This window comes from Balaenoptera borealis, assembly GCF_965194805.1.
Source record: "Balaenoptera borealis genome assembly, chromosome: 8".
Classification (NCBI taxonomy): domain Eukaryota; kingdom Metazoa; phylum Chordata; class Mammalia; order Artiodactyla; family Balaenopteridae; genus Balaenoptera; species Balaenoptera borealis.
This window is the reverse complement of record NC_138865.1, coordinates 56,874,893-56,898,648: the sequence shown is the minus strand read 5'-3', so window position 1 is coordinate 56,898,648 and position 23,756 is coordinate 56,874,893. Positions and strand designations below refer to the sequence as shown.

Genomic DNA, 23,756 nt, shown 5'->3' with positions numbered 1-23,756 from the left:
TCAGGTCTAAACACAGGGAGCAGTGATAAAGGTTACACTGAGTGGTGAGTAAACAATCTTATTATATTCTTAGTGAATACGTTTTCCAAGCAAAAAATAAAATGGTGCTTCTGGTTATCCTACATTACCAATCTTATTAAAAACCATGCACAGAGAACTTAGAAACTCTACTTGAACATAGCATAGTGTGCTAATGTGCTCCTGTATGTTACACAGATGCTTTCATTATCAGATGAGGTTCTTTTTAAGACTTCTTGAAATCACAGGCAATGTTTTCCTACCTGGCCAAGACAGTTCAGACTTTCAGATGGAAAGCCCCTTAATATTCTAGTCATAAGCTCTACTGATCTAATTTATAAATTAACAAAAACTGACACTTTTTAAAAAAAAAAGTAAAAAGAGGAAAAGAAATTTGGCTCCCATGAAAGTTCAGTGTGTAAGCACGGTTTTTAATAAGTCAGACAGGGTTCCTAGGACCCCCAACGTATTCTTATGACTATTATCTACTCCCTGGTTTCCAAAAGCCCCATCGTGGGATCAGCATCACACTGCCAGTAGCGACCACAAAGCACTGTTTCTAGCGAGCAAAACTTCAAGAACCTTGAGGCAACTAGTTCACACGAGGCGAAGGCAGGCGAGGTAAGCCTACCATTAACTAAATCTACCCTGATCTACCTTTTTCACGCACGGAGAAAGGTTCCTTAAAGATACTCTCCACTTACTTTGTGGCCTTCTGCAAGTTACCAATCCTCTCTGAGCCCCCAGTTCTTCATGGGTATTGAAGAAATACAATAACAACTAAATGATACTATTATTTAAGAGGGTTTTTATATTCATTAGAGATCATCTGTTTAAAGAGCCTCGCACTGTGGAAGACACAGCAAGGGGTAAAAGAAACCAATTATTATGACTATTAATCCTTATCTTACACAAAATAAGCATGGAAAGAAATTATATTTCTGATATAAATAATATATGGCTTCCAGACATACAGTTTATACATTTATATATGCCCTCACCACTGAATAGAGAAATTAGCTAGTGGAATAAAAAGAGAATCTGACAGGGGGAGGGAGTCAGGAGACCTAAAACACTGCGGTACTACTTGCAGACCTGCCCCTCCTAGCAGGTTAACTTGAATGAGATGAAGATCAAACTTTGCTTCACCTTCTTCTTCCATGACATGCATAAGCTGGAATAAGCTCCAAATGTCTTCAAAGCTCTAGGTATATGTATTTTATAATAAGGAACTCGCTTTATGTACTTATACTTCCTAAATATCATACCTCTCCAACCTAAGTTCAGTCTCCTGAACAGGAAAGGACCTTGGGATTTTTGTGCGTCTCTCTGGTGCCTAGAACACAGCCCTATGAAAGGAAGATGTTTAACAGGTGGTTTGAAGCAAGGCTGTTGGATGTACAAGCCTTGGCTGACTCTGATCATCAACTGGCTGGAGAAGATGCCACTCCAGGGGGGCCTTTCAGAGCCAAAGAGTTTTTATAGTATAAGTTTCAGACACGAAATCATTAGTTCAACAAATATTTTCTGAGTGCCTACTCTGTGCCAGGAACTGCAGATAAAGATACTGTAAGAGGGTATAAAGACACTTAGCCTTCAAAGTAAGCAAATAAGCAACTTAGAATGGTGTGGGAGTGAACGCACGGGGCGACGATGCACAGAGAAAGCATCCACAACAACCCGGTCTTAGGGAGAAAGAGACAGCTTCACTGAGGAGACACTGAAGGAGGAGGACCTCAAGGTCCAAAGGGAGAGTGTGCTTGAGCTGCTCCAAAATAAAACATTTGGAACTCAGCTGGAAGACCAGCTAAATAGGAGGATACAAAAATAGTGCACAATCCATGTATATTCTGCTAAGAATAGACTAAACTTTATTCTTACATCTTTAGAGAAATGGGGAGATGTCTCCTAATCTTCATTTCCTTGTGCTACAGGCGGTATGTATACATAGCACGTGGCTGTGAACTATTCAGGCCCGTGGACTGCAGAGTCACACCAAGGAAGGCACCTTATGGCATTTTAGCCACTGAGCATACTTCCATTCTGGTTCTTCATGCAACCTAATTTGAAGGTAGGTCTTTTCTGTAGGCCTCCCAGAAAGATGGGTATTTTTTTTCTTCTTCACAGCAGTGTTCCCTGTTTCCCTCCCTCTCCATTAAGTCTTGAATTCCGTATCTGGTCTTCCTTCTCGTCTGACCTTTCCTCTGGTTCCCCAGGACTTTTGTCTCTCACTGTCCTCAGTCTTGACTGAATTGAGAGATAGAAAAAATAGATGTGGCTTTGTTTTGTTCTTAATGTTCTCTGCTTCCCACTCAGTTGTTGAAGACGTCCTTTCTCTGAGGATCACAAGCTCTTAAGAAGATGAGTCGGGACTTCCCTGGTGGCACAGTGGTTAAGAATCTGCCTGCCAATGCAGGGGACACGGGTTCGAGCCCTGGTCCGGGAAGATCCCACATGCCGCGGAGCAGCTAAGCCCATGCGCCACAACTACTGAGCCTGCGTGCCATAACTACTGAAGCCCGTGCGCCTAGATCCCGTGCTCTGCAACAAGAGAAGCCACCGCAATGAGAAGCCCGTGCACCAACAAAGAGTAGCCCCCGCTCGCCGCAACTAGAGAAAGCCTGCATGCAGCAACGAAGACCCAACACAGCCAAAAATAAATAAAATAAATAAAATAAGATAAAGAAGATGAGTCACCTCTATTTTATCCCTTAATATCTAATCATTTCTATCTCATACATGTTATGGGTAAACATAATATACATCCCCATCAAGTCTACATGAAAGGCTTAGCAACACAATATGGATATCATACAGTGCAGTGGTGAGGGAGGGGGGAAGTGGCAAAGGATTCAACACACCATGTAACCACACAAGACGACGACAGACAGTACAGGGAAAGCACCTAATAATGCAGCTGAAGAAGGATATGCTGAATCGGAAGCAGTTTCAATTACACTCATGGAGTGGCATTTGGGAGCCCTCTTTGCTCATCTAATGGTTTTCGTGCCTGCCAGATGCACGACTATAATTAGATCCACTAAAACTTGCAAAGAATGGCCAATGAGCAACATTTTTCCTAAATATCCCCAGACGGAAAATGAGGTTCCCAACAATTTATATATGGTGAGAAAAAGTAGGTGGTAATTATGAGACTGAAGGGGGAAGAGTAATGTGAGAAACTAACAGAACACTTAAATGATAATAATCATCAGGGTGGTATGGGTCTGTGACCTGATACAGAGATAAGCATCTTTGAGTAGTTGACCCAACAGAGTTTAAATGGAATCAATGAAGAGGATACGACGTACACCTGAAAAAAGTTTCTATCTGCCTTTATTTTTATTTTTTTAACAAAGTTAATACCTTTTTAAAAAATATTTATTTGGCTTCGCCAGGTCTTAGTTGTGGCACGTGGGATCTTCACTGCCGCATGCGAGATCTTCGTTGGGGCGTGTGGGATCTAGTTCCCTGACCAGGGATCAAACCCGGGCCTCTTGCATTGGGAGCACGGAGTCTTAATCACTGGACCACCAGTGAAGTCCCTCTGTTTTTAAATTGTCATCTACTCTGTGGTAAACTTCACGTTCATTCTAGTCCAAAGCATTTCACCTTTCCTTGCCTCAGAGTTCAAGAACTCCACCACCCAGAAGACCATAGTGTCTGGCGTCTTTCCCAGGGCACGTCACTGTGCACATACTTAAACTAATTAGTCCTGAGTGTATGCCCATTTTCAAGATGATGTATGTGCAGCAGACTCTGTTGCTTGCTGGCACTTAAAAGAGATATTTCATTTGTTGTGATAAAGCAAGGAGAAAGTAACTGTCAGTTAGGCTGCCACTTCTGTCATACTTCTTAATAATGCAGCTCCTGTAATTACACTGTGGTTCTTTATATTAACTCAGTGAAAGCTTGCTTGTTTTTAGCATGAAAACAATTTATGAAATTATAGAAACAGACTGAACACAGCAGTTCATTTGTTGAAGCAATTATCCAGATCCTTGTCAAAAAAAAAAGTACAAGTGAGAGAAGACTGTGATGTGCAAAAAATGGTTCTAATTCTATGCTCTAATATGTACAATATGTCTGTGGTTGTGCTGAATTATGTTAATAAAGTACAGCCGAAATATATTTGTCACTACACAAAGGAAAGGCGCTATCAATCGTCCTGCCAGATATTTTAAATTAGTCACCAAAGGGTCCAGCCAGAGTTTCCTCAACAACCTGCAGATGAAGAGAAAGGCTCACTGGACAGTCTTCCCAATGGCACCAGAAGGATTTTTCTAGTATTTCTGAATCTGGAAAATAACTGTAAAGTGAACTATGGCACAAATGCCATTTTTAAGTGACATTTAAAAATCCCACCTCAGACACCAATGTGATGTTATTTTTGACTGGTTATCCATCAGAATGCAAGTTCCCAAGACAGCTTCTAAGATGGGGATTATTGACACTTGTTGCAGGAAAGATGAGGGAGTAAATAAAGCAGTCGAGTGATGCCAGGGTTACTGCTTAAATAAAATTGCATAAAGACCCAAAAAAGTGTTTTCAAGGTAGAAAAAAAAAGTCTCATCTTCTACTCTATTAAGGCAAGAATTCTACAGCTTGTTAGCATTTAGTCAATAAAGATTAAGTTGTAAGAGCAGCATTGTGAAGCTATATCATCCAAGTTTCCCTAAGCATGTTTATCAAGTCTCTGAAATAATCATTAAGTTCAATTCTTCAATGTCTTACCTGAAAAGGAATGATTATTGATTTAACTTAACTAAATAAATATCTAGTTTCCATAATTCCTATGCATGTAAACTTACTATATAAATATCTCCCAATGAAATAATGGCTCAAGGAAAAAAAATTATTTCTCCACTCTGAAACAACCTAGCCTCTTTACTTCTAACTTGATCCCAGAACTTCAATAAAAGCACATTACTACAAGCTTCCTTTTATTCTTTTTAATTATTTTAAGAGTTAATTTCCAGGAGGTGAAAAAAAGAACAGGGATCTAACACTGAAATAAAATGAAGTGCTAGAAAACAGAAGCAAAAAACAAAAAAACAAAGCAAAAATATCCAAGCTCAAATTGTGAATTGTGCAAAGTGTTACACGCAATAAAATGTGGACATCGTTCTTTCTCCCCACATCTGGAGATAGTTTAGTATACCGATTTCCAGAAACCAAGCAATCGTCCAGCCTGACTAGCCCCTTTCATTCACAAATAAACAATTAATGGAATGGGCAACTAATTTTCCAAGTGTTCATATTCATTAGGCTGTTTCCTGAAATTAAGTATCAGCCTCATGATACAATACTGTACACATTAAACAGTTCCCCCCACCAGCCCACTTCCTCAGCCACCTTTCTCATATCAAACTTAGAGAACTAGGCAGTTGTATTTCTATTCTCCTTCCTTATGGTACACTAGGATCTGAAAATTAAATTCCCTTAACTGTGCTGCATAAGAAGAACAAAATATTAAAATATGACGAGATTCCCTCACCAAATCTCAGCAAGAATTTCTATTCTCATGGCCCGTCGATTCACTAAGTATCTATCAAACACCTACTACATGGAAAGCAGAATTCTAAACCTCGACTTGTAAAAGTAAGTATGTCGTCGAGAAATTTACAACTGAGTAGTGAGATAAACCTAAGCACAAATAACTATACTATAAAGTAGAATGTGATCAACGTGACAAGAGAGGCATAAACAAAAGGCTTTAGGGTTCAGGGGAGAGAGACTACTTCTTCTGAGGTAATGAGAAAAGTCTTAGTGAAGGAAGTGGCTTGCAAGATGGATAGGCTTTCAAGAAGCTCTGGACTGGAAGGTCCTCAAGGTCAGAGACCATGTCCTGTTTTACTTGGCACCACCGCCCCCCCCCATACACCTAGCACAGTGCTGGGCCGCCAGCACTATGAAAAAGCTGTGTAGCTGAATTCAACAAGCAAAGGTGGGAAAAGAAGATCACCCAAGATGGACGAGGACTACCCACTCCATGGGCTGTTCAAACAATGTGGGCGTTTTAGAAAAGAGAATACCTAGGAACGTAAGGTTAGAAAGGCGGTCTGAAAAATGGATTCGTCCAAAATAAAACATAGCTAGCAAATTTTATTCTAAATTTCTGAACCACGGGGAACACTGAGAATTTCCAAGCATATGAATAATATAACCAGTAGAGCCGTACGTCTACTGTGCCAGTTTAAGTAAGACTATCCTTATTTAAATCCTGTGTACTTTTCCAATTTTAAAATGCAGAGCACACAAGGGAAGAAAAATGTACTATATTAAATAATTAGAAACCTGTAAACTCTGACTGTTAAGTTGACATAGTGCCTTGAAGGCCAAGAAAAGGTTCCATTATGTGTGTACAACCCAGAAAAATGTTCCTCTAGTGAATTTTAAGTTGAAAAGAAAAAGAAAATCCAAGAGAAAGACAACCCCAAATGCTATATGTTACTCAAAATCGATGGTGGCAGCAGGCTGTAGCCACTACTACTGCTCAGGCACCCCAGAACAGGAATTTATAACAAAAACAATACCTATAGCTCTCCTTGAAAACGAGATGAGCAGCTACCTTCTGTCTTTCAATTCTTTGTATTCTGTTCAAGCAGTACGCCTTGCTGCCTTCTACTACCTTCCACTTAAGTGACAATGGGTGGGAATTCCCTGGTGGCGCGGTGGTTAAGAACCTGCCTGCCAATGCAGGGGACACGGGTTCGAGCCCTGGTCAGGAAAGATCCCACATGCCATGGAGCAACTGAGCCTGTGCGCCACAACTACTGAGTCTGCACACTAGAGCCCGCGAGCCACAACTACTTAAGTCCACGTGCCTAGAGTCCATGCTCCACAACTACTGGGTCTGCACTCTAGAGCCCGCGAGCCACAACTACTGAAGCCCACGTGCCTAGAGTCCGTGCTCCACAACTACTGAGTCTGCACTCTAGAGCCCGCGAGCCACAACTACTGAAGCCCACGTGCCTAGAGTCCGTGCTCCACAGCAAGAGAAGCCACCGCAATGAGAAGCCCGCACACCAGCGAAGAGTAGCCCCTGCGCGCCGCAAGTAGAGAAAGCCCACGCGCAGCAACGAAGACCCAAAGCAGCCATATATAAATAAATCTTTTTTTTTAAATGACAATGGGCAGACGTAAAGGGAGGGCTCCTAGACCTCTCACCAGGGTTTAGGGGCCCCTACACCCCTGAATATCCAACCACCAATTCAACTTTAAGTGAGAAATTCTTGGTAACCAGGACAACAGACCATGACAATTCCCTGGGACTTCCCAGAAGGAATGGTGACAAGCAAGCTTGTCATCTGGACGTATTATACAGAATTGCAAAATTTTCTGAGTTGTCTCAGATTCCAGAGAATTTTAAATTGTCTAGATGACATCATGTGACATTTGGCTTAACAAAAAAAGTAACAGCCACCAAAGGGAGAAGAGTAGGACCTTATGGAAAATCGCCGCTAAAGAAAGAATGAATAATGAAAGTAAGTCCAGAGTCCTAGTTCACATGCCCTCAGAGCCGATCCTAATGGAATAAGGCTCAAAACTGAATGACGACATGTCCTATAAAATAGCAGCAGAAAATAATGCTTGGGACTGAAACCCAAACATGTTAGATTTAACTGCCACAAACTTCAAGGAAAAATACAAAAGTAATGGGGGAGGGGGTGGTGCACCATGGGATTTCAATGTATGAAATCCAACAAAAATGGTTGATCATTGGCCAGAACTTGGTAATCTTTCCAGAATACTAATGTGTAAACTTCTTAGTAGCAATGACAGTGTCTTACTCATCTCAGCATCCCAAATGCTAGCATGGTGTCTAGTAGGCCATCAATATATGTATGCTTTGGGACCAAATACGGTTCACTGTGATGGTTTTTATTTTAAAAAGCTAAGAAAACCACTTGGAAAACTGTTTATTTTTTCCTGAAGGAAAAATCCAAAGAACTCAACCTAATCAATGTAAATGACTTTGCTATCATAATTTAGGGAGTTAAAAATGCATTTTTTCCGACCAGCAAGAAAAAAAACCTCTGTAGACACAACATGGTGCCCCAAGCCAGGCAACTTTTGCTGCTGAGCAAAAGGACGACGCTGGCAAGATGAGGATGCAACATGATGAACCCGTCATTACTGACATAATGAATGAAGGGTGGAACAGCTCGTATGTAATACAGCAAGTAAGTTAACCATTCTGTCTCACATATTCCTAAAGCTCACAGTCTGAGAGTTTTAATTTCTCAAGCTCTTGCCATGTGCCAGGCACTACGCTAAATACTTTACATTCATGTAAATACAGCTGACCCTGAACAACTTGGGGATTGGGGGCGCCCACCTTCTGCTCAGTGGAAAAATCTGTGTATCATGTAGAGCTGGCCCTCCATATCCCTGGTTCTGGTTCCTCTGTATCTGTGGTTCCTCCATATCCACGGTTCCACATCCATGGCGTCAACCAACTGCAGACCGTGCAGTACTGTAGCATTTACCATCGAAACAAATCCATGTGTAAGTGGACCCGTGCGGTTGAAACCCGTGTCGTTCAAGGGTCAACTGTACTCTACATACATGAATTCAATTTTCATGACAACTGAGCAGGATTGGTACATTTTCATCCCTATTTCACAGATAAGGAAGCTAGAAGTCCAAGAGATTAAATGACTTGACCAACGCCTCATAGCTGGTCATGGAAAAAGTGGAAATCAAAATCAAGTCTGATCAGCTCAACAGACACATTTGTCCAACAGCATTACATCAGGATAACTCCAGTTAAGGTGGCAAATCTGGTGACTATGACCAGTTAATAATGTCTCCATAACCGTATTGTAAAGGTCCTCCTTGGGCACAGGTGGTCATTTTCTTAAGTGGCTGTCCCTAGCATTTCACAGTATGCTCTTTCCCCCAATCTGAACCGTTCTATCCTCATTAACATTTGGGCAAATACTATCCCTTTTTTGTGGAATCATATAATAAATAGTTGCCACAGATAATATGAAACCCAGTTATGTGAATTGCAACAGGTAATTGTGAAAGGCTTAAATCACAGTGTTGGCAAATCTGTAGGACTTAGACAACCATACAGTGAATTTCGGAATATGAAAATGAATACAGGACCAAGATGATCATTGATAAATGTAAATTTCACAGTCTATCTTCAAGTCTTTTTTAATCTTGTCACTACAATCAAAATGAGATACTTATTCTGTAGCCAAAAATGAAAGAAGGCACAATACATCTGGATGTTTTGAGGACTAATAAGTAAAACTTTCTAAAAATACTTAGGGAATAAAAAAGAGTTGTCTGCTTTTAGACTAAAATTGATGGTCAGATACAACTTCTTAGCAAGATGTAAACTGAAAGTTAATCATTTTGGTTTTCAAAGATGCAACTAAAAACATCATTCTATGACAAATTATATGAGGCTTCAGAAAGAACGCATCACTCAAAGAAAGCAAAGCAGAACAATATAAAAAGGATTACAAAAACAGCCCTATTTCTAGATCAAAGTGGACTTCACTCAGCCCACATTTTCTCCCAAGGGAATCCCCACAAAGCTCTTTATGGCCACATCCTCCAAATCTTACCTATGGACAAAGGAAAAACGTGAGGTTATCTATAAGAGCTTCTGAGTACAAGGCACATATGTATGGCATTTGTGTCAGGCACAAAGATTACTGAAACCTGTCAGTGTTAATAAAGGGTCAGGTTCTAGGGGCAGGTTTCACTAATGGTTCTCTGAAGCATCAGCAGTTCACAGCACCCAGTTTTATTTTATTGCTCAAACATGTCCTTAGTATTTGTTACATTTCAGGCACTGTTTCAGGAATTATAAATTCATTCTATCCTCACAGTTTATTTAAGCTACAGAGGATGTAGGTATTATTATCCCCATTTCACAGATGAGGTACATAGGGGGCACAGAGACTTCTGTAACCTGTCCAAGGCCACACAGCTAGTACAAATGGTCAAAACAGGATTCAAACCTAAGCAGCCTGGCTCTGGAGCGCACGCTTCTTGTCACTGTGCCATGCTACCCTTTCCCAGGAATGCTAGTAAAACCATGCCTGGACTAATCTCTAAAGCTAAGTGTCATTCTACAGTGACCAAGGGCAATTCCAGAGCTACCTACTATAAGATATGCACCCTTCTAGACTGGCTTGCTTATAGGAACCCTATCAATCATCCCCAACCCCATACTTAAGTGCAGTGCTACACTATCAGTGAGGCTAGAGCTTTGGGGACTGTTGTAAGCAACCCCTCCCTGCCACATGACTTCTGAGATGGCTGGGGGCTGCTGACTGGCTGCACTGTCTCTGTGATTTAAACCAGACCATCTGGCTGCCTTGTTCTCTGAGCTGGGGCAGGCCTAAAAATGCTCAGATTGCATTAAGCAACTTCTCTGCTCTTTGGCCAAATTTAAACTCTAGAGCTATTCTATGTGGATTTAGTTCATTCTCTTATAGTATAGTATAGTATTTTCCTTGAGATGAACTTTTTCATGATCGAAGCCTGTTCCTGGGATGACCCAGCAGGAAGAAAGCCACAGGGCACATGGCAGTGCACTTGAGGCACTACATCCGACATAAATGTTCAGGGCCCTCTCCTTATTCACAGAATACGATCAGTAGGAAAGGTCTGTAAATTTCAATTTCAAAAAGGAGTAGAATTTCACATTCCAATACTTAAGGAACTCCAGGATTAGAAGGTCTACAAATTCTTTAAAACTGCAAAACAAAGATCAGGTTGAAGCAAAAAGCGAGAACATGAGGTGGAGAAAGGATGGACATTACTTCCTTCTACAGGAGCCTTGACTGTTCAGTACTTAAGTTATGCATTCTCAGAAAGCCAGTGAATTTGGCTGGTACTCTGTGAAGCCGCGATATAATGCCTTCCAGAGTCCACAGCTGACCAGTCAGGAGGGTGGAGAACAGGAGTTGCAGGCTCAAATGGTCCCGGAAGCTCTGAGGAAAGAGGTGCTCTTTCAAAACTGAACTGACTTCCCAAAAAGAAAAAAAGGAGAATGAATGATCCATCACCAAAAATGTTCATATACTGACATGGCGACATGTTCAGCTGAGTCACCAAATTTCCCAACGTTTTAGAAGTGAAGCAATTTTTTAGAATTTTTATTGAACATCTACTATGTGTCAGGCACGAAGATGACTGAAACAAGGACTCTTATCTTCAAAGGCCAGTCAACTACGGGCTCAGGATGAGAGAGGGGAAGAGAATAATTCAAGGGAATTACAAGAATTCAAAGGGAGGGGTGGCTCTGGTTGAGGGGAAAGAGGGGAACCATGAAACAAAACTTCCTAGTTAAAATATTCACAGAAAAATAAATATGTACACCATCCATCCTCCTCCCGAGAACATGAGAGGAAAGAAGGGAGCAAGGAGAAAATTCAACCCCGACACAATGCTTTAGAAAAACAAGAATAGTTTTCTTAAAACAAAACAAAACCCTTTTGGCACACCGAGCTGCCTGTGACTGCAGGGTGAAAACTGTAACAGAAAAACCTAGTCCATAAGTGCCAGAGGAAAAGAAACTTTCCCCAAATAACAAAATAAAAATAAACCTTCAGTTAAAATAATATATTACGCACTGATGTAAACTGAAATGCTCTTGTCCATGGGTTGAGCTTATGAAACCTTTAAACATGAGCATGTAACACTAACAAACTATTTGACATTATTATTTGGGTTCAAAGACTCCCTTTCTCTAAATGTTTATAGCACCATACCAGTTATTTCAACTGAGCTGACACAATGAATTTCAAATGATCTAATACTTTTGACTTACCAGCGGATTAGCACATGATTACCCTGAGTAAAAGGATTATTATTACTGCTGCTCTAAGATATTAACACTTTCTGTAACGCACTCTGAGGACATTGTATAGATCACTAAAAAAATGTGACAAAATACATGGGGGAGAGGGTTTGTTTGTTTTTTTTTTTAACGGAAAATGATGATTGTTCTCTTTTAGAGTTTTCTTGCTTAAAATAAGGTGGGTCTCCCAACAGTAGAATCGGCATTTTGCATGACACTTTCAGTGGCGTACAAGTCACAAATAAATAAGTCCAGCATTCAGTGCGCTCAGGAAATTAGACCACGTGTGGCTTTCTTCCCATGAAGATCAGGCTCCAAACAAAGACCCCCACTTTGTAATAGACAACTAATTCTCATGTAATGAATGACAGAACACAGCATTAATGTACTTAACAAGACAGAGCTAAATTCAATGAAGCTTGACGCCATTTATATGAAAAAGGGTTACATTTGTAGACAGAGCTAAAGGGAGAGGGGATAATTCTGAATTAAGCAGTGCAGCTTCTGCTTTGGCTTAGGCCTCTCACTGGAAATAAAGATCATAGCTAAAATATGACCCTGAAAACTGGCAGCAGCAAACAAAGCTAAATACCACTGTATTAAACTCTAACTCTCACAGATGAAGAGGTTAACAGCTAAAGGACTTTGCTCAGAGCTTCTATTGGCAAAAGTGCCATTTCTTTAGAGCCAAATTCCTGGTCCATTAAAACGTGTCCTTTCCTTACCAGACTCCATGATATGCAATTCAGCGGCACATAACAGTCACAGAAAATCCAGATAACCCAAATGATGTCTTAGTATGTACTAAATCTTGTAGGTACATCATCAAAACAAAAGATGAGAAAGTAAGCATGTGACATAAAATGAGGATGTTGAAAAGATAAACTTAGGTGGCTCTTTTGAGAGTTTCAATGTTATATTCACACTTCTCTAACAAAGACGTACAGAGCAGTCCTAGGGACACAAATTGTGTGGAAGTGTGTACGTGTGTGGATAGGTAGGGCCATCACAACAGAAGATTTTTAAAAGCCTATGATTACCATAATGCCAGCTCTCCTCCTTCAGGGCAAGTTCAGAAAATTGATTTTAAGGTACATTTAAAAAACACAGCATATGAACAATGCCGATCAAGCACCTACATTCTGAAAACAATTTATGACTTATTATAAGTAGATGAAAGAATATTTTAACTCCTCTAGCAGGTTTACAGCAAGGACACTGATCTACACAGCACACTCCCTGCAGCTGGACATGACTTATTTCTGCACGATGCTCTTCCACACATGGAGGTAACACCCCCTGAAGCTGCTATACCTTCAGGCAGGGCAGCCTCACTCGCCTCTCCTCTCCCCTATCAACAGCGTTATCTGGTTCTGCTGTTGTCACAGAGCCAGGGAATGAAGCTCTTCCAGAAAACTTACCCAAGATCAAACTGTGCCTGGTGACAGCAATGTCCAGGCCATAAGTAACGTTCAAAGGATTCAACAACGCCTGTGACTGATCATTCTCTTTCCCTTGCCATCACCTGCTGATTTTGTCCAGGTGTTTTATGGCTATCTTGAGGATCTGGAGAACAGACAGAGGGAAGACTTTGCCAATTTCTTTTGTCTGCGGTTGTGAATTCCTTACACAGATGGCGGACAGCCTCGGCTCCGGGCAGCGCCAGGCTGCACTGCTTTCAGCGTCCAAGGGGAAGTGGAAGGAGACATCATCTTCTCCCCCAGCACTGCCTGTAACGTGTGTGTGGTTAGCAAACTGAGACAGCGTGGCTTCAAGGGGGGTGGGGGGGGAGGGGAGGGAGAAGAAGGAAGAAAGTCAACAAGTGTCTTGAAAATATTTACTTGCTTGAGGTACTGCTAAGGATTGACCAAGGAATTAAAAATGCTGATCAGAAAGGTGATTCCTGAACAAACGTGCTTCTATCAAAGACTCGGCACCCCAAGTTTCAGTTACTTTTTCACGTGCGTATCAAAGTCATCAGCTCTCCTAAATTAACCAAAATAGGGACTAGAAAAATCCCAGGCAACCCTGTAGAAGCTACTACACTGCTGTCATAGCTGGAAAGGAAAGCGGACTGGTGTCTAAACCTACGCTAACATGGTAGCCACTAGCCACAGGTGGACACTGAGAACTTGAAGTGTGGCCAGTCCGAGATGAGATGTGCTGTGCGTGCAACACAGATGCTGGATTTTGAAGACTCTGTGTGAAAAGGAGAATGTAAAATGTCTTGATAAATATTCATATGGACTACACATTTTCATACCTATTATACATGGAAATAATTTTTGATACATTGGGTTAAATAATATATATTACTAAAATCGACTTCACCTGTTTCTCTTTACTTTTGCAATGTGGCTACTAGAAAATCTTAAATTATAAAATTGCTTATCTTGCCACTCACTGGACTGTGCTGGTCCAGACAATAGGACTCTGGTCCTTTTCGGTCAGTTTTTGGTTATTTGACCACGATCTGCTTGGTTAACTGAGCGTCATCATTTTCAAAAATCAAAGATACAGATTCAAAATTTTACAATTCCAAAAATTACAAAATTTTTCAGATTTTCATTCCTAAACCCCATGGTTCGTTTTCATTTGGGCCTGCTGTAAAGAAGCAGTGACAAACAACAGGAAAACAGGTTTTATTCATTATTCAATTAATTTAAGAGACTACAGCTCACTCTGATGGCTTTAAAGTTTTTCAGAAAGATGTGCACAATGTTTTTAATGTATTAACTTATTAATGTAAAATGTATTCATCGTATGAATTCCATTAGTGACTAATAACTCAAGATGGTATATAAAATAAAGAACATCTAGGCCCTGGATGGATATGGGTTTGTAAAGCAATGAAGTGAATCGCTTGTTTTATGAATTCAAGCTCACTATCACAGGTACATTTGACTGCAATTCATTCGGTAAGAAGGCTACTAAGGCAGATATCCCCTACAAAAACCTCGGAAAAGCTTTAGTGATTTCTTCACTAAATGGAAGGGAGAGTATCTTCAATTATAATGTGCAGCTGATCCCTCTTAGAGGCAATTTTTGGAGCAATAGTTGCACAGATCCCATTAGTTATGCCTAACTTTGTGGTAATTCATGAAAACACCTCCCTCACACAACTCTTGGGTGGCCAGGCCCAGAAAAGGGTTTTTAGGAGCCTGCTGTTCCCACAGCTTGTACTAACTGTTTGTGCTACGTGATTATAACAGGGCTAAGGATGAAGCATCTAAAGAACCACAATTTCAGGTGACACTTTAAATACTTAATTACACACTATTATTTACCTCCTATTAAGGAACGACAAACAACGTTCTTCTCTAAGTTCCTTGATGGCAATAAACGTGATAGTTTACAGATTACGTTGAGAATTTGATCAGTTTGCTGCCCGAATCGGAGAAAGGAAATGGAAAACGGGGAGATGAAATGCAGGACAGAAATTCAGTATCTGTTTCATATGTGTATTTTTCCCCAAACGATGGTGAAACTAAACCCTACATCCTGGCACACTACAAGCCATGCTAGAGTATATTACTGTGCGTGTAAAACACACCTACACACACAGCCCTCATTTATGGATACATTCCAGTAAATGAGATAGAAAGAGTAGTCGGGTCGGCCACAAGAAATTGAAAGTGTAGCATACAAGACTCAGGAGTTAGAACTGCGAGAGAGAGTGAGCAGACTGTACCAGATTGAGTTACTGCCTGAGCATGATGAGTTTAAAATTCAAATACACAGTTAAAAAAGAGCTACAAATGAATTCCGTTATATTCTATGCATCCAATGGGAGGAAAGCACGAAATCTGGGAACTTTTGAAAGAAATCAAAGTAAAGAGCAATGGCAGATAGGTGAAAGCTGAGGAGTCTGCAGAGACAGCCATCCAAATGGCTTAAGCAATCATGCTCTGTAAAGCGTTTTAGCGGACAAATAGCCAACATTAGAGTCTGAACTATAGCTGATTTTAAGGATCTAACTTTTTATACGCAAGTAAAACATTAGTTTAAATTATTTGCTTTTATAATTATTCCGAATGTATGACAGATAAATACTAAAGTGAGGCTGAATTAATTCATAGTTGCCCTTTTCTTGGCTAATACCAGATGTATGTGGGTCATAATGCGAATGGTTCTTACCAGAAGCTTTGAGAAAAATCAAAGTAAGGCCAGTTTTGAGCTCTGTCAGTAATAGGCAAGGTGAAATGGATTCAGTGAAAAGCAAAGCAAGAAACAGGACAGGACGTTACCTTAGAAAAATGATTTACTGGGTGTTTCGGTACCTTTGTTTAATGTTTCTTAAAACAAATACATAGCGTGATTTGCTGAAACATTCAACTTGGAAATCATATGGATTTCAAACGATCATTTCATTCAATATTAAGTTTTATTAGCCTACCCGGCAATTTCTTAAGATACACCAAATTTCTTTTTTAAAATATTTTACAATGCTACTTAAAACTCTTAACTGCCATGTTAAAAAGAAATCTTATTTCTCCACAGCAAGGAGCTTCCAGAAACCACTGAAACATTCTTGCCCTCTGAATGTTGGAGAATGGTCTCTTCATGTGTTATTAATAATCCAGACAAAGTATTCATACTAATGGGCACACAATGAATATTCAGCTGCATGTAGACTCATACCACAGGGATATCAAAACCAAAACCCACCTTTACTTGTACTTGCCCGACATATGCTAGCATAGCTACCTGACTATCCCAAACTTTCTGTGGCTTATGCAGTTATATAAATGCTCACTATGGCAACAGAACTAGATATCGGCACAAAGAAATACTTGTCATTTTAAAGAGAGAGGCAAGAAAAAGTGCTCACACAACATAAAAGTTAATTTTACATTTAGTATCATTAATATTACACTCACACTGTCACAGCCAAATAAACCTTGTGCTTTAAAAACAAATCAGGTCACTCGAGCTGCATTCTGCTAAGAAAGCAAAACCTATCATGCATAGCTCATATTGATGCTCTTCCTCAATGACTTTTATTGTCCCTGGTCAACTTTTAATTCTTCCTTTACCATGCCTTGAATCAGAATCCCTCACATGTAGAAAGTTACATTAGTGGCATTAAAAACACATAAAAACTTTAAAAGATGGTTCCAAATAGAAGTTACACTTTTTTAAAAAAAAGTCATGGCTATTTCCCTAGTTTATTTGGGCATTTAAGTTTTTTCTTTAAATCCAACAAATATTTCTCTAAAGAATGGTCTTTATGTGGCTGAAATTAGACTGCACACAAGATAGTTTTTCAAGGCCAGCAAGCACTTCCTAACCAAATCCCCCACTTCCTTTTCTAGCTAAACATAACTCTTTTAAATGTGTACATCCTTTAAAAAGTTAGTTGTGAGCACCTCACATGTAATAGCAGGCAGCTGGGAAGCCAGTTGGTGCAGTCCGAGTGCACATTTCAGAAAGCAGCTCTTTAACATTCAATAACTAAGTGGTAATTGGGCACAGAAACATAAACTGTCAAACTGAATCAAAACCCCTTTGCTTTTCAGAATATTATTTGTAAGATTATACTAGAATTAAATTTGAACATGCATCCACCCTTTGCATTCAGTCAAATTATAAAACAAGAAGAAAAAATTGCTGTGCTTTTCTTTGGATAAAATTAATGTCAGCTTTGTGTCCTTAAACCAGACCCGATCGGGAAATGAAATATGTTTAGTCCTGAAATAGTTGTGGTAATTCAATCCCTGCACTCTCCTTATTTTCTTGATGACAAAGAAAAACTCCCAACTGGCAGGGCCACCTGCACTGATTACTCCTCCATCCACACCCACAGAATATGAAAATGAGCCAATGATCATTAACCTTAATTTCTCCTAACATAAACCTCAGCTCTTTTTCAGTCTTGCTACTCAGGGAACTCCCCTGAGATAAAGAAGGGGGTGGGGTGGGATAAGGAAAGGGAGTGAAAGCTCAGAGCAAAGGGGGTGGAAAGCAAATGAAAAATGGAATCCACTGGCTTTTAAAGAACTGCACAGCTGGCTTATTAAACTTCATACAGCAAAGATGTTACAAAGATAAAGAGATTCTGAGACATCACCACTCTCTGGATAGTGGAATACTTTCCTGTCCACCAGCCCTCTCCTTCTGAGCAAACAATAAGAAAGGATGCTTCCCCTCCACCCTCTCACCCCCCTTTCATCTCACTCCTCCACCCAGACCTCACTATATAAAGATAGCAAGCAATAAAAGATGGGTCTGGACAGCCGGAATGCAGGTGTGGCTGTAAGATCTCCAGGATGAGGACCAAAGGGCCTGTGCAACCAGGAGAGAGATTTCCAAGGTGAGCACTTCAAATACAGTGTTGAATGCATCACACCTTCTGGTCATTCACATTCAAGTATCACCAACTGGAATCATTTTAATTCAAGCTGTGTGGGGCTAGATCCCATTGGCATTACATCATCTTCTAATGGATGAGGAGCTAGTTGGGGCCCTAAAAAGAAACACAACCATGAGGAGGACAGGAAAATTTCAGAAATAATGGTCTCTACTGCACAGATGTGTAGACTGAAAATTACTTGTGTTGCCTACATACATAAGCAGATTGCCCGAAGAAGATTATAAGACCATGAAAACAAAGAACATATCAACAAGTCAACGTATGCAGCTCTCTGTACGGCATTCCTGAAGCTGGAAGAAAAACAAACTTTAAAAATCACTACCTTGCTAAATGAAAGCAAAAAGTTTTTTAAACGTGTTTTCTTTTCCCATTAGAAAACTTGAATGCAAAGGCAAATAAATGCTGAATAACAAAAGTACAACTGTATTACGTGCAAGTATATTGCAAGATGTTTGTTGTCTACCCAACACAGGTAGACAGAGAGCACCCCTGATCACACAGTTATCCGCTCATTATTTCAGATCTCAAATCAAGTGGCAGCCATGAGAAGTGTGAGGCAGAAAGGCAGAAAAACAAACCAAAACAAAACCCTGGCTATAGTTTGGTACTGGATTCCACAGCGCGATTTAAACTAAAACCTGGATCCAGGTTGCTCAGTGTTCACTACCTTCTGACTTAGCCTGTGACTGTACACATACACCCTTCCTTCTGCTTTCTCTCTCCTCTGCAGCCCCAGGCCTCCATCAGGCTGCCAAAGGTCAATGGTCCTCTCTGGAAGTGAGGACAGAGTGTTGAAGTATGTGGTGCCGTGAGTCATCTTAAGAGATACTCTAGCAACTGCTTGTGACCCGGCGTCGAGCTGAGATAGCAGGGCTTTTAATAAAGCAGCACTTTTGCACACTCCCAGCCTGGTTAATTTAATACCTGCTGCTTGTTTACCAAACAGCGCGGGCATGTCTCCGTGTCGGTAACTTCCCAGTGACAGTGAGGCGACTGGATCCGGGCATGGAACAGATGCACCTTTTTACGCTCTGTTAAACCGTGTCACAGACTACAGTCCCTGAGCGCATTCCTTTATTTACGCTGCAGCCAGTTGAGCTAATTGTCAGAGACAGGCCTGGTTCTAATTCTGCAGAGTCCAGCAACTGCAGGAGTGTATGTGCTGAGGTATGAACGGTGCAGAACTCTTTGTAACGGGAACAGCTGAAAAACAGAGTCCGAGGGCAGAGGCATAATCTGCCAATATTTTTACCTAGAGAGACTTCGAAAATGTCACCTATCTCCAGAGGAGGTGATGGGGGTGGAAATGCAGGAAAAGCATCACTAGTGTTTAAATGAAAGAGAGGAAAGCAAATATTAAAACAAATACCTATTTGTAAAGGGAACACAGCCGAGCAGAGATGGCATTCATTTTCCAAAGAATATGGTTAGGATGGTGCAGCTGTAAAATATTCACAAGCTCACAAACTACCTGATTACGGGCCAATGTTCAATGCAGCTCACACCAAAGGTTCTGCACGATACCAACACAGACCATTTCAGATACTGTGATGTAAAGCCATTAATGACACCAAAATTAAGGAGAACAAAGAGTCCCTCATCCAGCCAGCCAGCCATACAACTGCAGTCTGCTTGATCATATGTAGACAAGGGAACTCCTCACACCCTGTAGTCTTAGAAGTGGTTCTTCTTAGCTGGAATACCATACTCATATTTTATCAGTAGCGAGAGTTCACTCCAGTTAAAGCTCTTCACCCATCATGGGCATTTTCAGCAAATTAATGTCTTTTACTTGCATGACTTCTCTTCATATTATAATCTGGGGTTTAAACGGATCATCATACTTTACAGAAAAGAAAATGAGCAAAAGAACTCAGTGTTGATAATTTTTACTACTTATGACTAAATGACCTCAACTGAGGAATAAAAAATTAAGTCATTTGTCTTATGAGGTACAGAGGACATTTTATGGTGTACAATTTAGCTAATAATGGGTTGGGGCCAATCCTTAACAAGTCACATGTTTCCATTGTCCCTTCACCCCCTGCTTGTGTTTTTACCACATCCTAACAAAAACATGACCAGAACTGGTGAAAAACATACGGTTCCAACTAATGAATCACATACTTTCCCGCAAGTACAGTAAGTACTACCAGCTGTGTGACAGTCTTGCTTTGGCAGTGGAACCAGCGTAGAACAAGCCGGCCCATCTGAAAGCAGCTGCATTGAAAAACCACAAGCAATAGAAGTGTGTCTGCCTTCTCAGGGCGGCTTTGTCTCTGTTCTGTGTCTCTGCTCTGTCCCCAGGACGTGCCAGCCATCTTGTTTAGAGAAAGTTTTGGAAATTTCAGAGGTAGAGAGAAGACCCACAAATTCAAAGAACTTAAGCTTTCAGGAAGTGTTGTCACTCTGTCAAGTGGAATGCCACCAGAGGACCATGAAAGGAATACGCCTCTCTCCCACACCCAACCTCCTATGTGCCTCTTTTGGGACCTGCCTTAGACTAAAGATTGTGCATATCCATGGATCTAAATAAGGGAGGCGAGAAGCAGAGGCAGGAACTGCACCAGATCCAGCTACTTACAGACGGGCCGATGAACGCACGTGAACACACACAAAACACGCCAGACAACTCACAGATTATCAACTCATGCCACGACTACTACAGAAATTCAAACCTGCCGTTTATACAACGGTAAGCTTCCATTTGTAACCACGGAGCATTCTGAAAAAAATTCCCTGGCAAGCCCTAGATATTTTTACACAAATGCACTTTTTCTTTCTGTGAGATAACATTCAAATGGATAAATATTACTGTTAAAGGGAAAGAAAGTCCATCAGCATTAGTCTAGAAATGTATGTGGAAATGGATTTTTTTTAACCTTTATAGCGTGTGAAGGCAATACCTAATAAAATTTTACCAACATTATTAAGTGAGCAGTAGCTTTTCTGTAGTGTCTAAGGACCATCTCATCAGGCTTTCTCTGAGAAAAACAAAGACCTAGAATTGCCATTCTTGGCTTTGCCAAAGTCTCAATCAGGAAAAAAAAAAAAAAGATGAAATTACCTTTTTTTTTGGCAAGTATTTTAAACGTAAGGAAGTCACATGTAAGGACTAACAGGTTGCCTTTATCAGTTAATTTAGCCAAACACATTACTCTAAGCTTATGTTGTAAAGATAGATGCAGTCAGCAAAACTCTCATCCAAAAGTCATATTCACACATCTTTTCTGTTTCTACCAGAGTTATATGAACATTTTTTGTTTTTAATGAAGCTATTATCAATATGACACAAAGAAGGGTCAGAAGATCCACTCCATGAATACCGGAAACCTTGGCCCTCGTGGTTTAAATGCTTCCTAAGCGAATTTTGCTGTGTGTGTGTTTGGGTGAGTTCAGGGTTGGGTTGGTCAAAGGCAAGTGCTTGGGGTGGGTCCAGAAGTCACATGCATCCATGTGGTTGGATCTAGCCAGACAAGACAAGGGTTGAGAGCACTGACAGCAATGGGGAAAGAGCACATGATGGACTTATATGCAACCACTAAGAACAAGACTTTTCAAATACTCACTAAAACACAGATTTGAAAAAGAATATACTGATAAAGAAATGACATAGGATTTTTTAAAAAATAATGACAAGATTATAGCACTTAATCCATATTAAATCAAATAAAGAATGTTAGTCTAAAAAGGAAAAAATCCAAAACTCGATTATGAAATTACAAAGTGAAGTCTAACAAGAAAGAGCTGATATGGTTAAGCCCAACTTACAAAATAAATTACTATGAAATCATTAAAACTCACAGTAATTAATTTCATGGCAGGGAAATGACAATATATTGATAATCAAAAAGTAGCTTATGAAGCAGTACACACAGTATAACCCTATTTTTTTTAAATGAACACGAGAAAAAGAAGAGATAAGAAAATATCCTAAAATGATTAACACCTATGTGGACAGAACTATTGGCAATGGTTTTACTGTAGTTAAGCTCCATTTTCTAAATTTTATTTAGCATATATAAATTACATGTAAAAAAATAAACTCAGAGGTCTTTTTTTTTCTCCATGTGATAAACTTGATTTTTAAGAACTCTAGTAACTATATTTCCAGTCTCGACTAGAAATTATACTACAATGATTAAGTACTATGAAAAATGTGAAGCTTTTCTCAAAATCAAAAATTGAATTTCTTTGAGTAATTCTTTAAAAAACTACCTGTATCATTTGTGTATTTTCTTTGTAAAATCTGAAGACTAGTACCTAATTTACTTATGCCCTTCCCCAATTTCCGAAAAGTGTGCTTTCATAATTTGAGCTACAAACTAGCCTTTGTTAATTCAAACTTTACAAAATTAATGAACCACAGATCTAAATCTTCACCTTTCTAATAAAAATAATACCTTTAAATAGCACTTGTAATTGCCAAAGTACTCCCATAAAATGAAAGCCCGTGACGCCACTGAAACACCATTCCTTCCAAACACAGCCACTGTCCCACAGAACAAAATCCAGGGGCCTCTGTCATGTGTGATACTATAATAGGATGAACCCAACAGAGCAGATCTGTAAAACATGCTTATCCAGGTTGAAATATGGCAGAAGTAACTAGATTAACAACCGTACTCTTGTAATAAAGGACTTAGAATTATACCCAGTAACTGGGAGGATTTATTATTAAAGACACATTCCAAGTTTTTCATTCATTCTATGACTTCTGAGAGGGCTGGTATGGACACTCATTTGGCAAATATTGACCAATGATCATGGCCTAGCATTGTGTCCATGTTTGAGTTTGAACAAATATAGAAAGGCTGCTGTGAGCTTCTTGATGTCAAAAACGGCCTACTGCAGGAGAATATACAAATAATTTTAACATGTCGTCTAGATGAGTAGCAGAAATCCACAGAGAACACTCTAGGGAAACAGAGGAGAGGCACTGACTCACTGGAGTTTTGAGAAGACTTCAGGAAAAAGGTAGAAAACCATAATTTGAAAAGATACATGCACCCCAGTGTTCACTGCGGCACTGTTTACAATAGCCAAGACATGGAAGCAACATAAATGTCCATCAACAGAGGAATGGATAAACATGTGGTACTATACATATATATGTGTATACATATATATATATATATATATATACACACACACACACACATATATATACACACACACACGATGGCATATTACTCAGCCATAAAAAAGAATGAAATAATGCCATTTGCAGCCACATGGATGGACACAGAGATTATCATACTAAGTGAAGTAAGTCAGACAGAGAAAGACAAATACCATATGATACCACTTTTATGTAGAATCTTTTAAAAAATGATACAAATGAACTTATTTACACAACAGAAACAGGGTCAGACTTCAAAAACAAACTTATGGTTACCAAAGGGAAAAGGCTGGGGAAAGGGATAAATTAGGAGTTTGGGATTAACATATAGACACTACTATACACAAAATAATAAACAAGGCCCTACTGTATAGCACAAGGAACTCTACTCAATATTCTCTAATAACCTA

The 23,756-nt window shown here is 39.9% G+C and overlaps 1 protein-coding gene across 24 annotated transcripts in view; it reads right to left on the bottom strand.

Annotated features, from left to right (window-relative positions):
* BNC2 (basonuclin zinc finger protein 2) overlaps nt 1-23,756 on the bottom strand; it is a 429,325-nt gene that overhangs the window by 176,627 nt on the left and 228,942 nt on the right. The gene's annotated exons all lie outside the window — the stretch shown is intronic.